The sequence below is a fragment of the Notothenia rossii genome, assembly GCF_949606895.1.
Source record: "Notothenia rossii genome assembly, chromosome: 2".
Lineage (NCBI taxonomy): Eukaryota > Metazoa > Chordata > Actinopteri > Perciformes > Nototheniidae > Notothenia > Notothenia rossii.
The window spans coordinates 65,293,655-65,313,903 of NC_136904.1; the positions used below are offsets into that span (position 1 = coordinate 65,293,655).

The following is a 20,249-nucleotide window of genomic DNA, read 5'->3' on the forward strand; positions in this document are numbered from 1 at the left end:
GCTGGCAAGGTGTAGCAAGCTGTCATCAAGCAGAAAAAGATCTATTCGCGAGAATGTGTGGTGGACGTGTGAGAAAAAAGAGAAAGCTTTACTTTGAGGGTTTTTAAATCTCCAAGGGTCTGAGATTCCTAATTGTGTTGCATAATTTGAGACTACATTAGCTGATTTTGAGAGAGTGCCAAGCTTAAGGGATGACCTGTCGAGATGCACATCTTGAATCAAGTTAAATTCTCCACCCATGATTATGCGGTGATTGTCTGCGTTCGGGACTTTAGCAAAAAGGTTCATAAAGAATTGGTCATCATCCCAGTTGGGTGCGTAAACGGAAACCAAAATTACATGCATGCCCTGCAAGACACCTGAAACTATGACGTAGCGGCCATTATTGTTGAGAATAGTATTTATTGGTACGAACATCACACTCTTGTGAATAATAATGGCAGCACCTCTGGCTCTACTAGAAAGTCTTGATTGGAAGTAATTGCCCATCCACGCCCACTTGATGCAAAGGGTGTCAGACGTTTTAAGGTGTGTTTCTTGTAAAAATATAATGTCCCCTTTAAGATGTTGCAGTCGAGTCAAGACCTTACCAATTTTAATAGCTTTGTTCATTCCTCTGCTGTTCCAGGAGATCAGGTGCACACTCCTGCCAGCAGTCGTCATACTGTTAGTCATATGGGGAGTCTAATGAAGGTGTTCTGAAACCGTTGTTCTTCCAGAGGACTGAGGGGAGAGGAGTGGTGGGGGGGAAAGAAGAAGACCAGGGAAGGGGAAAAAACAGTACAAAAAAAACAAGTGAAGGCAAAAATAGACAAACCATAAACAAAACACAACCCATAAACCCAAATGTGACCATACTGTACCTGGAGCATCCCAAATACAAATCTTGACTGAGCGCTATAGCTCAAAGCTCAACAGCTGAACTTATCTTCCGGGGTCCCGTTCCCTATACTAAAAGCGGGAAGCCCATTGTAACACGGAAGAGTATTAAAGTGAACAAACAAAAAAAAACTCAAGTGCATATATATGCATAGAATAGTAATTATAATAACATCCATAGATAGGTAAAAAGCCAGCCATTATAAGCATAGCAGAGGGCAATAAGGCACTGACATAGATCTCAAGTAAAAAAATAAGGCCCAGAGATCAAGTAAAACACAATAAAATTGCACTTTAAGGGTTAACACCCATAGAAGGAATCAGTTCAAACAGCATTCAGAACAGTCCAAGTACCTGGGTCCCATGCAGTGTAAACAGTAGCAGGTGCATTCATGCTCATTGCAATATCAGCACTAGGCTCAAACTATCAGTGCAAATACCAGAGCGGCTAAGGTGCATGTACAAAAAGTGTCCATGAAAGCAGAATCCGAAAAAAAAGGAGTAATAGTCTCTTACTAAACGTCCCATCAGACGCATGAGTTATCGGCACTGTTAGTGCTAGTCAGCGTCAGGAAGAATGGATGCTATGTAGCCATTAGCCTCTGCCACCGAGGAGAATCTCTTCTTACCTCCCTCCTTCGATACGATGGAAAGCCTCGCAGGGAACAGCAGGGCTGGCTTGAGCCCAAAGTTGTAAAGCTCCGCCATCACCTCCCGGTATTTGTAGCGCTGTTCCATCACTTCGGGTGTGTAGTCCTCGTAGATGGCGATGGGCGTATCTTGGTACTGTAGCTTGCCTCTCTTAGCCCGGGCCTCGCGGATAATTTTCTCCTTCTGCTGGTACCTGTGGACGCGGATGATGACCGGCCGTGGCCTTTGTCCCGGCGTGGGCTCGTCGGTGAGTGAGCGGTGGGCCCTGTCGCACTCCGGCGGCGAATCAAGGACGCCCTAACCAAGCATCAGCAGATTCGGGAAGAATGTCGAGGGATGGGGGCCCTCAATGGATTCTGGCAAACCGACAATTCTTATATTGTTGCGCCGGCTGCGGGACTCGAGATCAGTGACTTTGGCCAGCAGTTTAACATTGCTGTCCGTTAGCGTAGCACAAGTAGCTTCCAGGGCTAACATGCGTTCGTCCTGCAAGTTAGCATTGGACTCGAGCGAAGCAATTGTCTGCCCCGTGGTCTGACACAGTCGCTTGGATTCGGTCTAGTTTTGCTTCGAGAGTTGAGATGGCAGACTTAAAGTCGGCAGAGAGAGCTCTACGGTGGTCTTCAAGGAGGCCAGCTATGCCCGCGATGCTGAGATTGTTGCTAGCTAGCTCGGGGCTATCGGTCGTGGCGTTTTGTTCTTTTTTGTTGCTTTTCGCCGATTTGGACGGCATACTACGGTGGCGTTGTGAGCGGAATAATATTAATGTTCACTTAAATGTAAGTTAAGGAAGAGTTACGGGCTTCAGAAAAGTTACAACACAAGAGTTTGCGGGAGCAGAACTACGCACGTCTCTACTCCGTCATGCCCAACCAGAAGTCCATTTTTACTTTTTTGTATTATTTTGTGTGGTTATTGGCCATTCAACACATAATTCAAATGAAGAGTAAATCAATTATTTTATTTTTCTTTAAAAATACTAATGCCAATCATATTTTTGCCGCAAATATTTAAAGTAGCAGAACCCTCCATCATTGATCTATATACATTTCTGAATATCAAATCATAATTCCCACAACTGGGATAAATTTGTATGTAAATACTGAGCAAGGCCATTAGAACATTACCTGATCTGACAGTGCCAGTGTCATAAAAATATATCATTGGCATATACAATACTATACAATAATATCAAATACGAAATATCATAATTTGTTCCTATTTCCCCCTTTCCCTTACAATGCAATACACCAGTGTTTTTCTAACTTTTTCATACCAAGGACCACTTAACCAATAAAAAAGCACTCGCAGACCACCTAACTCCACAAATATCCAAAAACAATAGGCCTGCTGCTTACCACTCCAACAGCATAAATTACAGCCTAATAATGACAGTTTAACCTTCTCTATATTGCCTCGTTCACACATTAAATCAACAATACAAATACAACTACAGATTATATAAGCATTTCGTTCAAATGCGATTTAAAATGCTCAGGTTTTACATCTCTTATGAAATGTAGACTACATGTATTACGGAGTTTATGTCCGAGCCAACAGACTCACAGATCGTTGGCTACTGAGAGATATGCAAAATACACCGCATGTAGTACGACACAAACCTCCGCTGTGGATTTTCAAAACAAAATACAGTAAAACTATGGTCGCAGGCCCAAGTTTATCTCTCTGAGGTCAAAGCCATTCTTTGTAAAAATGCTATTAAAACATCAACCTTGGTGACCATTGGGCTGGCCTGCATAGTCTGCCTACAAAACAAAAATAAAAAAACGTTTTTGCAGCCCCAACAACACCCTCTGATCATCGACAGACTTCCTGCAATGCTTCATTGGATGCATATATTAGATAATAATCTCTATCAAAATATACTTCCAGCATGGATAAATGTTCATAAATACATCCATTGTTTGTTTTATATGCTTCATGAAATCTAAAAAAAACACATCGTTTTTCTAGAACAGATTAGAAATCGCCTGAAAATGGTACAAACAAGTGGCAACAAGTGTGACAAATGTGTTGCGCTGGGCTATATCATGCAATCGAAAGTGAAGTGAAGCTCACTCCATTGCGGAGATATTCCCGCGAGAGTGCGGAAAACTTAAATAAATACATGTATTTCAAATGTGAAATGTTACCAATATACTCACGGACCACTAGGGGGCGCTCACAGACCACCAGTGGTCCGCGGACCACACTTTGAGAAGCACTGCAATACACTATACACTTCCATGTTACTCGAAAGTCTGAACTAAGATAGGGTTTCACATTGTGTTGCAATGTCACCATTCATTTAGTTTTGCAGAGCAATGATGCAAACACACTACATGACATTCCTACATCCTCTAGTTTAGTCATCACCTCAATTAAGTTGTGTCTCCAAATTCTTGACATATATGTTTTCACACTCATCAAATCAGATCTCTTATTTTGTAAGTACAGTATGAGAGGGCTCTTGCAATATTGACATTGAAATGTAGGATGAAAATATTATGTAATCAGTGTGTTTGCCTCTGCAGATTTTACTGCTTTCAGTTGCTTCCTGCTCTTTTTATTTTGCAGTTCTTAAAATCGCTTCCCACTCACTTCATCTCAGCCTTTTTTGACTGAAGGAGCTGGCATGCTTGCCATAAAAATCCCAACTAACATATACATCAGCATCTTTCACTGAACAGATTATGTTTATGAGCAATTATTTTATTTAACATGTTTGCCTTATTAATAAAACTCATTTTGCCTATATCTAAGCTGCAATACAGGGCACATTTACCAATTTTCACACTTCAAGGTTTTTTATTTTGATATAAATTACTCATAGTTAACCATCAAACCATCAAAATAAAATACCTACTGTATCGTTTCAAATACACACACACACACACACACACACACACACACACACACACACACACACACACACACACACACACACACACACACACACACACACACACACACACACACACACACACACACACACACACACACACACACACACACATACCCAAAACCACCTTAAAAAAGAAGTTGGGGACATCGATTTAGAGGGACATGGATCAGCTATAAAAGTTAATGAGGCAAATAAGATTTTCTGTCTCTTTCTACGGATTATGTACAAAGTGCCCAAGTAATTGCAGGTAGGAAATCTAAGGATCTACTTATGGCGCGTTTCCACCACAGGCCTCGCTCGACCTCGCTCGGTCTCGCTCGGTTTGGTTAGGCCTTATTAGGCCCGGCTCACTTTAATGCTGCGTTTCCATTACAGTTTAGGAGCTGGGGCAGTAACTATAGTAACGCAGTGTAGGCGGAGCCGTGACATCATCTTCGATGAGCACCCGTGAGCACCCCAGAAAAAACAACATCAGCCGTTAGCTGTTTGCACTCATGCTCCTCATATCTGTTCAGAAACTAGACAAAAGTTAAACAAGTACAAACCACTGACTGTCTGTGTCATGGCGAATACAGTCGCTGGTTTATTTATGTCTGTATAGGCCGTTGTGAGTGTGCATGGTCGGCGCATATAGCCTATATTGCGTTAGCTTAGCCGATCTCCATTTAGACAACAAATCAAATCAAGTTTTATTTATATAGCACATTTTTAAACGATTTTTGGTCGAGCCAAAGTGCTGTAGATATAATAAAAATACCCTTCAGTAAAGAAACTTTACAGCAAATACAACAGCACAGTTTTTGCAGAATATCAGTATGAGAAATTGACACCCTCTGTCCTTAGACCCTCACATCGTACAATGAAAAACCTCCGGAGAAAAACCCACAGTTTAAAGGGGAAAATGGGAGAAAACCTCAGGGAGAGCAACAGAGGAGGGATCCCTCTCCCAGGACGGACAGACGTGCAATAGATGCCGTGTGTAAATCGAAGAGATAATACATTTTACAGCGTAGACCAAATGTTTGGAAATACATGTGTCTATAATAATAAGATCACGCATTTTAAAAGGTTTTTCGCCTGCCGTCTGTCTGCAGACTTGTCAAAGCATTAATTCATGGTTTTTACTAACAGGTATCAGTATGTTGTTACTTCGGCATAATTTTGAAACGTGTATTACAGTTAAATCACGGTCAAATATGTTCATCTTGTTGTAGTTGTAGCCCCCTTGACAGCGATTCTCTCTCTAGATTAGCAAACTCAGCCCGACTCAGCCCTGTTTGTTGGCCTCGATAGAACCACGATTTAGTCGGGCCAGAAAAAGGTGAAAAAGTAGCCCCGGGCCAAAACTAGGCCAAGTGGAAAGGCAACCAAAAACGGGCCCCGCACGGCTCGGCGCGCTTAAAGCGAGCTACCCGCTGCAGTGGAAACGCGCCATTATATAGCCAAGCATTCAGCCTATTATTTTGTTCAAACCAGCACCACAATATGCTATGCACACACTAAATGGCATGGTCCCCACTGAGCATAATGACACCTACTCAGTCGGTAGAGCTATTTCTCCATAAGAACACAGGCTAATATGATTCACTTGAACAACAGCTAAAAAGCATTATGGTGTGCAGGACCCAAGCAATTTCCATCGAGCAATCTGTGACTCATCCCTGTTGAGATGGTGGAGAACCAATTCAGTCTTGATGGCATGTTAGCACTTGTTTTATTGAAGATACATTATACTTCAATTGGAAACATTAACACGAGAAACACTTCTCTTGAGTAGTGTGTCAACTGATTGTCTCCTTAGCGACCATGACAAGCAAGGTCTGAGTGTACGGTAACTGACAAATACTAGCATGTGCCTAGATGGCTAGCATGTTAGCAGTTACATATTTATCACATGGATCCATTGTGTTGTGGCACTTGCAATAGTTGGTCCTTTTAAAAGAAAAAAACAGGCGGATAGTTTGCAGATTGCAGGACCATGTTGGATAAATGGAAGAAAAACACAGAGGACTTTCCCCCTGCTGACCAGTATCATACCTGCCAACCCTACCGATTTGGGCGGTAGTCTAACGCTTTTTACATGTTTCTGGCCTACCGACTTAGCTGGCTTTCCCTACCAATTTTCAATCTTCCCAAACTATGACAAATAAAAATGACACTGCATAGACACTGGACTCGACTTTTGGTGGACACCGTTTGCAGCGTGTCAGTGATCGCATCATACAAACAGTCCTCTGTGTTTCTGAAAGAGAAACAACGTGCAGACCGGGGGTAACGCTGCGGGAAAGGCAGCGTTACCCCCGACGAGGCATTTGAGTCCTGCAGGATTTCCCCGTTAATATCAGTGTCTCGAAAACACATGTTGGCGACTGAAAGACATCCAGTGTTTGGTCTTTTCCGGAAGCATCCTACAGTGTCTCAACTGAAAGAGGACCACAAACACACACAAAATATAATACAATTTTGAGATTTGGGGATATTTATCTCCCGTTCTTTCACTTTTTCTGACATTTTCAACACCAAACATGTCGTTGATGTCTCTGTTTAGTGAACTATAGCAATCTGAAAGCCTGTTCATTATTTATATCACACTTTATCAGTAGAAAAATGCAGGAAATGACTTTTTTAATGCAGTATTTTCTGATATATCGCGCAACACAAAGATATTTCGCTCTGTGCAAACCTTTGACTCTAATATGTCAACAACATGAAACAAGAATATGAACCTGGCTTTATCCAATGTTCACACAAGAGTTCTACATCCTGACACATCCTTCATCTAATCTACAGTGTCTCAACTGAAAGAGGACCAGAAACACATTAAAAATATAATAAAATGTGGAGACTTTGGGATATTTATCTCCCATTCTTTCACTTTTCGGGCATTTTACAGACCATACATGTCGTTGATGTCACTGTTTACCAAACTACCACTTTTTCTGAAAAATGCACAAAATGATGCAATATATGTTAAATACATAGTTTGGGGTTCCATTTATTCTGATTACCTAATTTGGGCGTGCACATATGCCGCGCGCAAACCTACCTCTTTTGGATTTGGAAAAGTTGGCATGTATGCAGTATGTCCCCTGTGAAGCCAAAAGTCCACTTATTTTGTCCTATGTGCTCAAATTATCTGATATTTAACTTACGTCACATATACGAAATGAATTTCACTTATTTCATTACCTAAGTGAAAAGACATACATACTTTGTTGATTTCAAACAATTACCTTTTCAGATAGTGTTGTTTAAATTCACAAAGTTAAATCAATCAATCAAATCAACGATAAACTCATGTTTAAAAAACTGTGACAGTTTCATGACATGCTGGTATTCTCCAACGCTCATAAATGTCATTGCAAACAACCCATTGGTTGGTAGAAGGGAGGAGAATGTGTTGCATAGTTGGTTTAACACTTTCTTAGAAAACTCTATTTCCCATTTTCGATCGATGTCCGAATAATGCTAAAACAAAGGCAGAGCTTACTTTTGTTCAATCTGTGTTTCTTTTACAGTCTTCCACCAGTATTATAAAAGTGCCATTTACAGTGAACTGCAGCAGGCCCGTTGTTTGACATTCAGGATACACTAACAGTTCAAAGGGCAGTAATGGCCTGAGGGTTAGACAACAGTTACAGCGAAATGACTCTTTTAGAAATATCAAATCCAGACCGGAAAAGGCTAAAATAGGGAAACAGGAAACGCCAGATCCAACCAATATTTTTTGCTCCTTCAAATACATTCTTGCTCACTGGCCTTTAATAGAAAAGCTAATTGGCAGCCGATTGGTGTGAAAATGTGAAATTGGTGTTAGAGATTTTTCAGCTAATAAATATCACAGGCACAAAGCTATCGGTCAATAAGGCTTACAGTATGAAGTTATTTTTCTCACTCCACTTCTCAATCTCAAGCTTCCAGACACACTGCCAGCATTAATGTCCGACTGAAAGGCCACCTACTCTTAATATAAAGGACTCTTTTACTGGCTCACTGAGAATCCATTGTACAGGCTGACATAGTAATGTGGACATCTGCTACACAATTATGTCAAATTCTCTGTCTTCACTTTTTTTTTACAGTAGTTTTTCTCATGCAAAGTCAAACTCTCCTCCAATCCAAAGCAATATGCATTTGCATTTACATTTTTATATGACACCTCTAACTTCCCAAAAATGATCTATTTACCCTCCATCACTTTACTTCCCTTCCCTATATCTATAATGCAAACCAACACTGCTAGATAAAATAGACAAATTATATAACTTTGATTGTATTGAGTGGATTTGCATATCATAAATGGTCTTGCAGTAAGAATCCAGTCTCACAAGCATGCATGGCTGTTAGCTGACAGCATAACCATATTCCTCAATTCTTCTTGAATTTATGTTCCAAGAACATTACAATTTATTTGAAAATATAATAAATGAACATTGAAAATAACCAGATGTTTCCCCTTCTTTCCATTTTAGTTTTTTGCTAATATATAAACATAGTACCCAAAATGTCCAGCTGGAGGGATGCTGGACACATGCTAGGGATTATTTCTAGCTCAGAACTGACAATCTCTGTGTTAAACAAAAAGGAGGAGCTTTTGGATTGCCTTAGCATCTAACATTTAAAGGTTAAAGATAATTTGACGTTAAAAATGTTGGTGGTTACAGATGTGATGAAGTTATAACTGAAAAAAGGTTCATTTTGTAACACTTCATAATGCCGGACACCAAAGTACTGTACGGTTTAATTTGATCTGCTAAGGAGGTTGTGTTTTCGCCACGGTCAGTCAGCAGGATTACTGAAAAATGAATGCCCTGATGAAACTTGATGCAAGAACATAGCAAAGGCCAAGGCACAACACATTAGATATTGGAGCAGTTCCGAATCACATAGGAAAAACACTCATCATCTTTCAAATAACCTTGGCAGAGGTCTTCACTCTCCACTTGCCCTTTGAAGATGTTTTTGTGTATGTTTACTTGACTTGTGTTTCAATTATTCATCTCTTCTGAATGAAAAGGTTAACGTAAGAAACACCTTAAAGTTATTCTTACCTGTTGTAGGTTGATAAACACATCTATCTCTTGCGCATGACCTCCTGTAGCCATGGGGCCAGGCGTGCAGCCAGTTGGAGAAGAATAGCTCTATTTTGAGGGCAGGGGGCTAAAATAAAATATTGTAGGATTGGTATGGAGTGCTAATGGTAAGGATTACTTGGGGAAAGATACGACTACACAAACGATTCAAGAGGTAAAGGGCGACAGGACCAGTGTAGGAGTCTGGTGGGGTTAATGCGGTTGGGAGAAGGGAATAAGCAGGTGAAAGGTGAGGGGGAAGATGGGGTGCAAAACAGCAGTAAACTGGGGGAGGACAGGGATCAGCCCTTCTTTTTCACGGTTGGGGATCCAGGAAGCCTTTGGGGTGGCATAACCTGCAGGAGAAGGGACAGAAGAGACAGTTATAATGGGTGAAATGAGGACGATATGGGCAACTGTTGGATGGTAACCAAGCACACCAATCAGTTAACCTAGGTCTGGGAGCAAGGCACCGCCTTATCCACACCACTATTCACCTGCTAATCTTCTTTTACCTGGTCACCAAATATGGCCCTTGTTTGTCTATTATCCAGAGATGGAGTACTCGAGTCCCGGACTAGTGCCGATTTTTGTGACTTGTGACTCGACTCGGACTCGCGCACTGATTGACACGACTCGGACTCGTGAAATCTCGCGGACGATGACTTGGACTCGTGAATTTTCCCCCCCACGATGAATCGGACTCGACTTGTACATTGACGCTCAGACTTGGACTCGAGCAAGTTTTCTCTGGAGTCTGATGTCCTCTATCCTGGCGTGTGCACAAGGCGAGTTCACGTACTGGGCCCCGCTATTCCAGTCTAAAGATGTCTAGAGACACACTCTTCATCGTGCTGTATGCTTTCACACATGCTTCCACATTGGAAAAGAGCAGCGCAAAATGCTCCTTATGTGGTAAAAAGATTGAAGAGAAGGCTCCGTAACACATTGCTCTAAGGATCGAGTTCAGACATATAGGTTGTCTTGAACACTATCATCAGAGTAACATGATCTAATCAATAAATAAAGATTCAGCCGATAACACGAAAGCACATGGCTACTTAACATACAGAACGACGTAATTTTGCATGCTAAGTAGCCATGTGCTTTCTGGGGCTAAATCTTTATCAGTAAACCGATTTAACCGGTAAAAGTTCCTTCAAAATAAGAGTCCCGATCTTATTACTATCAAAATAAAAGTGCAAAATGAAAACTTTACCATAGGAAAATATTGGCATACAAATATAATCACTTCTCTAAAAGGTAACTCATTTTAAATATAGTTAGACATATTATAGGTCCTTTATAATGATAATAATAATAATAATATTAATACTAGTAATAAGCTTTATATTTGTATAGTACTATTAAAAGAGTTGTAGCCAAACTCGCTTCACAACAGTTCAATAGACAGATTAGTATAACAAGACAGGATAAAAGCAATGTAGAGGAGCAGCTAAATTTCAACACATATATCCACAAAGATTAATACATGAAGACTTGTGACTCGGACTTGACTTCGACTCTTCTTACTGTAGGTGACTCAGACTTGGACTCGGACTCGAACACAGGTAATGACGACTCGGACTCGGACACTCCTTGGGTGACTCGGACTTGGACTCGGACTCGACTACGACTCTCCCTTGGTGACTCGGACTTGGACTCGAAGAGTGGTGACTCGAGAGTGACTCGTGAATTGGTGACTTGACTACAACACTGCTATTATCCCTACATCCCTACCTACATCCTTCCCCCCTGCATCCTCAACCCAGCGGTTTTCAAAGTGTGAGGCACGCATCCCCGGGGGGGCGCCAGAGAGCTTCAGGGGAGGTGCAGCGTGAGATTTTACTTTTATAATACTGGTGAAAAATTACAAGAATTTCAGATAATTAACTTCAGCTAACTTTATGCGAGCGTCAACATGGATCGATTTTTAGTGAAGTTACCTAAAGTGAGAGCGGAGACAGCGTCTGGCAGAAAACGTCACTTGCACACTTTTGGCAGTCTGTGGAGACCGAGTCCCCCCACCTCGCCAAAAAGGCTGTAAAAGTGCTTATTCCCTTCACCTCCGCCTACCTGTGTGAGTGCGGGTTTTCCGCATTGACTTTGATCAAAAGCAATTACCGGTCAAGCAGGGGCGGATCTACCGGTGTGGCATGGGGTGGCAACTGCCACCCTAAAAATAGACTTGCCACCCCAGCTGCCACCCCAGTTGACAGATTTGTTTTGGAATAAAAGTTGTGGCTCATCGGACATTTATGAGAGAAAATCCCTAATGTCCGAGTGCAAGTGAATGTAGCACAAGACCCGAGCCTTGTATCCCGGCCCTGGCAAGAGGAAATGTGATTGGCGGCGATTTCATTTGAACGGGACGGCGCAAAACGAGAAGCATTCAGACCCAAGTAGTCGGAAGGAATGAGGTATTTGCGGTCTACAATGACAGAGAAGAGACTGTCAAGTTTGGCTGCACTCAGCATTGAATCAAAACGCACTAAAGCTTTAGATCTTAATAAGTTTGTGAGGCGTTTTGCTGAACAAGATGGTAATCGCCGCATTCAGCTGTAATAGGCATGCCAACTTGATGCTCTGCTCACGGGTGACTCGATGACCATACCAAACTGTTAGGATGATGACCTTACGTGTGTAAATATATTTTTTTCTTTGTGGGGCTCTGCCCCCAAAAACACCATTAAGTCCTGAGAAAGTCAAATAAGACGGTGTGTAAAACTACACTGCCCAGCCAAAAATAATTAACCACTTACCATTAGGTAAGGGCATTCCACTGGATAATAATACCCCTGCATTATAGCGACAACAACAACAAAAATAATAATATGGGAGGGGAGGCTCACCCTCCCACACTTTGAAAACCCCTGCTCTAACCCCTTCCTCCTTATATCCCATTGACCCTGCATCCATTTAGCCTTTCATCCCTTCAACTATTTATCCCTACATCCTTTCATCCCTCCCTATTTAGACCTTCCCCCTACATGCTGTCATCCCTTCCTCTTTATATCCCATTGACCCTTCATCCATTTATCCCCTCATCCCTTCGACCCTACATCACATTCATCCCTCCCTCGCTACAGCCCTTCTACCTCTTTTATCTGCCTCCCTAGATCTATACAACTCCTCATCCTTTCCTCCCTAAATCCCTTCATCCAGTCATCCCTTTCATTACCATATCTCTACTTCCGTACATCTTCTCTTTTCATGTCTCCACTTATCTATTTCTATTCAATCTGATGCATACTTTAGTCTAATCCTAGGTGTTGTCTGGTGGTTCTTTTTTAGGTTGAGCAGAAACACGCCTGAGACGGAACCCCCAACATGAGTCTCCCATTGCCTTGACTTAAGAACGACCTCCATACCAGCTTGACAGATGTCACCCCTCACCCTTTGTCAACCCTTCCACTTACATTCATCACTGCCTGACATCCAATATTTCCCATAATTAAATTTGTAACTGACATTTGTTGTGGCATGGTCCTTGTTAGTGAATGTGCAAACACTGTAAATGATCACTGCATGCTGAGAAATGTATAAAGAGGATACTCATGTTATGCTAAATTCCTGTTTAAATGCTTTACATGTTTTAGTATATTTGTAATTCAAAAGTAATTGACTAGGTCATATCATTTACAACTCCTCAATCTTATACTGTGTCATGGTATTTCACTGGCGCCCCCCACCCACAAAATTGTATTTGTGTTTTATTTTTAAAAGGATAGATTCATCTCTTATGATCCACATGTTCCCTGTGGTGCTTTTATCAGCTGCAATGGTGACCATTCTGCCACACATCCTCAGGAGATTTCTTGCACAAAGGGAACTTCTAAGAATACAGGATGTGAAATGTCATCCCATACCCGAATGTCACTTCTCTTAGGTTTTAGTGCTGTATTCAAACATTTTGAAGGACAACATTAAGGAAGCATCATTATACATATTTCATAGCAATTAGCAATTTACTAGTCTGAATCACAGGACTGCGGGAAGAGGCCTGCTTATTGGCCACTTATTTCCCAAGGTATTTCCATGACCTTCCACATTAATTTAATCTGCGTGTTACCGTTTTGCAAGGTCACAGTCCTCTGCTTAGAGAGGCTCAAGACAATTGTGTTTGGTATACTGAAATACAAACAAGCAAGATCATCCACCCCCCCAATCAGAATGATAATACGGGCAGCCAGACTTTAATCCAGTGCTGACAGGCCGGTGAAGATAGGTCTGGCACTTTACTAGCTTTATATTGACTGATTTATAAAGATATTTACGTTCAATGGTGGTGCCATGAAGATAAAACTACCCTGAAACCTTCCACTTTCTAATTCAATGCGTTTTACTCAACTCAACTTTATTAGTGTGAATGCTGTGCCACAGCATTCACACTATAGTTCTTCAAATTGTTAATCTTCTTCTTATTGTTATTATTATTATTATTATTATTATTATTATTATTATTATTATTAATTCAACCAATACTTTGGCTCTCAATAACTTTTCAGCACATGATGGGAAACTTTATACTTTTCCAAAATATTTTATACTTTTTGAAATATTCAGCTTTTTTAACTCTTTTTTTAACATAGAAGTCAATGGGAGGGACCTTAAAATCCTCTTTTAACACTGTGCGCCAAATGCTACTCCTTCCACATACTTTCAGCTAGAGACTTCATTCCAACTTTAAAATGGTCACAAGACCTTCAACTATAAAACTTTTTGAGATATTTAACTTAGTTTGGAGCTTGGTAAAGAGGCCTTTTTCAGATTTTTAACATGAGTGTGTATTGCGCAGCTCGTTAAGGCTTAGAGTGTGTGATGTCACAGCTAGAGTGGAGGAAAGCTTGCAATTTGCCTTACATTTCTTTGTTTAAACTGCCATAATTCCCAAACCCTACACTCCTTGGACATAATTGTATGCCTGAATTGTAGGAAAACCTCTCTCTAAAAAATGTGTGTGTGTGCAGCACACACTAGCATAAACAAACAAGAGAAGGCACCTTGGGGCTGCTTGATTATCCCGATGATGCCAAAATAGACACAGTGCTGATTATTTTGGTTTCTCACATGGAAGAAAACAGGTGCCTCTCATCCATGTAAACATGCCAAGGATTGTTGGTCTGCAATTATTCTGGGCAGTGTGAGAGAGGGCAGGCCAGACCAGGCCATTTATCATTGTCATTACCTCCAGTAATGTTCTAGTCACTCAGAGTTAATGTTCACAGTTTTAAAGGCAGTGTGCACTGTTTCCATTCTGCAAGGATTGTTGCCCTTTGAACATATGAACAGGCAGCCTGGTCTCCTAAGACATGTGCAACAGTTAGGGGTGTAACGGTTCACAAGCACTTCGGTTCGGTTCGTACCTCGGTTTTTAGGCCACGGTTCGGTACGTTTTCGGTACAGCAGAAAAAAATTATCACAAAACATTAAATATTTTTTTGCTTTTTTATTATTATTAAACTGTGAATAATGTATTCACTCCAATTAATACAAAATATAATATATAATAAAATACACATTAAGGTGCAGCATTTTGATGAACTGAAATAATATGTACTTTAATTCTACTGTACTAGTACTCACAAAACATAAACTATTAGTTTTGGGTTTTTAATTATTATTAAATTGTGAATATTCACTCAAATAAATACAAAATATAATAAAATAAACATTAAGGTGCAGCATTTCGATGAACTGAAATAATTTGTATTTGAACTGTACTCTACTAGTACCTAAGCAGCCAATTTGACATTAGGACTTGCTTGTCATTGTATTATTTAAGAAAAATTTACTTGTCAACATTGCTTGCCGAGAGGGCAGATCTGCTGGCACTAACAATGTCTCCTGCTGTAGAGAATACCCTCTCGCTAGGGACAGAAGTAGCAGATACAGCCAGGTAGCGCTTTGCTAACATGGCAACATAAGGATATTTGGCGTTTGTAATAGCTTTGGCTCGGTCTGGACTTTTTGCGAGTGGTGGAGGCTTAAATGCTAGTGGGAGTTGGGTTTGCACTTCAGTCTCTTTTCTTTTGGTACCGGTGATATTCACGTTCGGGTGATGTTTTTTCAAATGAGTGTGCAAGTTTGATTATGTGCAAGTATTGTCAGCCGCGTAACCAACTTTAGTTGAACAATGCCGACGAACAGCTTTGGTTCGGTCCACCTGTCTTTGTCCGTCATCCTTGTACGTAACTGCGAAACTAAAATGTTCCCAAACCGGAGACTTCAATGATGCTGGAAGATTTTCGAGCTCAATTTCTCTGCGTTCGCCATTTCGACAGTTCCTCAAATTACTGACTACATTTGAACGCATCCCTGTGACCAGCTCTCATAGTATGCCTTTCGTCCAATGAAATGACTTGGTCGCTCTATGACGCGTTGAAACCAATGTGAGCAAATTACTCTGAATGCTGCGACGCAGCACCTGAGATTACTTCCAAAAAGTTTTTCACATTCTCAATTTTTTACGTTTAACGTTATATTAATTCGGCACACTTCGGTACACACATGTACCGAAACGAAGGGCCCGTACCGAATAATTTCGGTACGGGTACGTATACCGGTACACCCCTAGCAACAGTGTGTATTGTGAATAACATTTAAAGAAAACACATTTTGTCATTGATAACGTTTCTTGATGTATCACTAATATGTTTCCAATAGAAGACAGCGGAAGTTTGCATTTGGCGAAGATTGGGATGGACGGTTGGGTCAAACAAACAAAAACCTTTGTATGTAACTTAAATAGCAGATAGCAAACATATATTTTTTATGAAAAACTATAATCTTTGCCAAACCAAATACTCTTGAGTTTTAATGGGGTTTGGTTTGTAGCATGAAATAAGGTTGGTGGTGCAACCCACTCATTAATTGCTATATTTTTCTAAAAAAGGCGGTGTCTAAATGAGTCTTCTAAATGTCATCATGACGAACACTAGTTGGCCTTTATCTTGGTGGTGCTGACCTTAGCTATGCAACTGTGGTGTTGTTTGTTTATAGCCTTTGCTGCCTTACACACTCAGTAGAAAAATGGCTCGGCCCTGTAGTTGCCTTTTGTGTTTCTATGGAGATAGCAGTCCCATCAAACTAGGTGAAGATGCTGCCATTGGTGCCGCACAACGCTCAAAATTGTCACCCGCTCAAAGTTTGACCTTGATTAATGCTAACCTTTTGACACGAAACCTATCAGATGGTATCTGTATTAACCCTCTGAGAACCACGGGGCCGTATGCGATCCCAAATATCACGTTGTGTTCAAAGCGTCATAACTTCTCAGCTGCTTCAGCCAGAGACATGCCGTGTTTTTCCTCTTAAACTATAGAAACGGCAATAAACAACTCTACTAAGTTTTTCATTGAGAGGCGTTTACTTATTTTGGTGAAACGAATGTGCGTAAGGTTTTGAAAGATGCGGATAGTCTCACCTTGATTAACGTTTTCTGTTGTTTTATAGATCTATTCTCATCCACCATCTTTGTTTGTGACGTGAAGAGTCACGTTTCTGAATCGGACACTCTGAGTGGATGCAGTCATAGCCAATAGGAGTCTGATTCAGAGGGTTGCCTGTCAGTTCCGTTGTTATGTGTATGAAACGAGAGCCGGAGTAATTCCACGTGCGAAAACAAAATAAAAGTTGGAATACGTTATTTAGTGTTATTTTAGGAAGTTTACTACAGTGGAGGCTTTGGAGCTGATTTTTCAAGCTGACGATGAAAAATTCGGACGAATCTGCTCAACATGCCATGTGTGATTGTGGACAGGAACTGCCATGATATATATCATGTGTAGTCTGGAATTCTTTTTACAATTCCTCGCAAAAAAACGCCCATGGACACTGCCCAAAGGAGTGGGCATAACTAGTGAACAGAAAGTTAGCATCTTCTAATCAGTTCTGATACAATGATAATAAATGTGTGCATTTGTCTGCATTGAATGTTTATTTTAATGTTATGGTTAGTAGTTCTTTTTAATGAAATAAGTAAAAAATGTAAGCTCCGTTTTTTATTTAATTTTTATTTATGGGCAAATATCCCCCATTATATAAGTCTCTAATGCAGGGGTAGCCAACACGGTGCCCGCAGGGGCAACGTGAGTCGCCCGCAGGGCATGTTCTAAAAATAGCTCGCCAAGCAAATCCAAAATGTAAAAAATACACAAAATAATAAAGGAAATGTAATTAAAATAATCTACCAAACCTCAATCATAGCGGACTCTATCTACTTACTACAACTCTATATCTATCAAACACCCCTCCTCCTCACACCCCCACAATGAATATCGACCAATCACGTTCTTGCTTGATTTGCGGGACCAGCGTTGCAGTCGGGAAGAAAAGCAATGTGGAGCGGCAGCTCCCCGCTTCCTCCGCTTCGCGTCGGGCCGAACCACGCCCCTTAGCTGTGATATAATGAGCATATACCACGGCCTGTCGTGAGCTATTGCTTAAGTATACAGCTCCCTTTATTATGATTGTTGAGAGCTGTATCCATAAATTCATGTTGTGCTCAAAGTGCACCAGATTGATTGACTTCAACATTTAAAAACAAATCTTCCCGGGGGTGCATTCCCCCGGACCCTCCTAGAGGAGGTGAGGTCCACCCCCAAATAAAGCAGGTTAAAATAATTAAATTGAATAAATGTTATTTTAGTAAACACTGAAAACGGGTACCAGAGACCCAAACAGCACACAAAGGTTAAAGGTAAGCATATAATAATGTTAAAATGTGCTAAATATATACTCTGCAGAGGGTTAAGCGGCCCAAGCTAGCAGGGCAGGTAACAATAGAAACAAGCAAACTGGTAAGGTAAGGTACGTTTATAGCGCATTTCAGATGCAGAGGCAATTCAAAGTGCTTTACATGATCATTATCAATTAATAGTAAGACAACAGAAAGAAACACAATAAATAAACATAATGGAATAACAGATAAAAAAAAAACATGCATAAATTAGATACAAAATAGTTTAAAAACTACATTGTAAACACGGCAGGTGCTAAAACAAGTTAAAAGGCATCTGGGTAAGCAGCTGTAAAAAGTAGTGTTTTTAGCCTCAACTTAAAATAACTCAGCGTTGGTGAAGACCTCAGGTTTTCTGGAAGTTTATTCCATTTGTGGGGAGCATAAAAACTAAAAGCAGCTTTGGCGTGTTTGGTTCTGTGTGCAGTGTGCAACTCGTTTTTGACAGGATAACAACTGGTGACTTCTAGAATTGTGTGAGTAACATTCTGTTTTTAGACTTCTCTGTTTCAGTGTGTGTACTCTGTATAAATGCTCTTTAGTTGATCTGACTGAAATTGTGATTTTAAATCTCAAAACCGCTACAGTAGCTGTCAGGCAGAAACTTGGGACAAGTAATTTGACTGAAACCTTCAAACTGAACTAACTGAATGCTAGGGTTAAACTTTGATTTAAACAATACTAAGAGCTTTATTGAGTAGGTGTAACTGTATTAAGTTTTAAACTCATAACTTTATAACTTAGGGTTTAATGTAATTGGAAAACCATTGTGACACTGAAAATACAATAACAACTCAGGAGGGAGCCAGTCTCGATTGAGGCCCATCAGCTCTGATCTGCGGCAACTTCCCCCCCAGAAACTGTATTTAAGTCTCATCCTGGTCACTGACCTGCCAGTGTGCAACTCGATTTTGACAGGATAACAACTGGTGACTTCTAGAATTGTGTGAGTAACATTCTGTTTTTAGACTTCTCTGTTTCAGTGTGTGTACTCTGTATAAATGCTCTGTAGTTGATCTGACTGAAATTGTGATTTTAAATCTCAAAACCGCTACAGTAGCTGTCAGGCAGAAACTTGGGACAAGTAATTTGACTGAAACCTTCAAACTGAACTAACTGACTGCTAGGGTTAACTTTGATTTAAACATTTGTAGAATACTAAGAGCTTTATTGAGTAGGTGTAACTGTATTAAGGGTTAAACTCTTAACTGTATAACTTAGGGTTTAATGTAATTGGAAAACCATTGTGACACTGAAAATACAATAAAAACTCAGGAGGGAGCCAGTCTAGATTTCCTTTTGAGGGCCACCAGCTGCAGAGAGTTAACTAATTAAAGGGGCGTGGCCCCACAGCTGTGAGAACTCAGCAATCAGGTGTCCATTTTAGGTAGCACTTTCCTCGAGCGTCAGACAGACGAAGACTGACAAAGACATTGGAGTCCTGCGGGAGTCTCTAAGATTGACAAAGACATTAGAGTCCTGCGGGAGTCACGAGGGAGGCAAATCCTACTTTGATTGAGCTAAGTATCTCTAGTATTTTATTTTATTTGGTTTGTTAGCCCCTCATGCTATAATCATGTGTATTTTCTCCATTCCTGTTTATGTGTCTTCTCGCAATTATCACTGGCCCTGTGTATCTCCTAATCGATATAACCGCCCAGCTCTCGTCTATCCCACTGAGAACCCACATCTAGTTTCAGGGGGCCTGTGGAACTGCCAGTCAGCTATTCCTAAGGCTGACTTCATCTCTGGCTACGCTTCCCTGCAGTCTCTGGATTTCCTTGCTCTCACTGAGACCTGGATTACTCCATCCAACATGTTCACCCCAGAAGCTCTCTCCACAGCATATTCCTTCTCCCATACACCCAGCCCCTCTGGCAGAGGAGGTGGCACTGGTCTCCTGCTCTCTCCCAAATGGAGCTTTTCACTCTTCAAGCTACCTAACTTCACTCCTTCCACCTTTGAATTCCATGTCGTCACAGTAACCCATCATATACAATTA

General features: G+C 40.8%; 1 long non-coding RNA gene across 1 annotated transcript in view; it reads right to left on the minus strand.

The window, feature by feature from the left end:
* Positions 1 to 494: 494 nt before the first annotated feature.
* LOC307030431 overlaps positions 495 to 20,249 on the minus strand; it is a 38,154-nt gene continuing 18,399 nt past the window's right edge. The window contains exons 2-3 of the long non-coding RNA XR_013805662.1: positions 9,487 to 9,863; positions 495 to 723 (exon numbers count right to left, since the gene is read on the minus strand). This is a non-coding gene — a long non-coding RNA (uncharacterized lncRNA). The remainder of the gene's footprint in view (positions 724 to 9,486; positions 9,864 to 20,249) is intronic.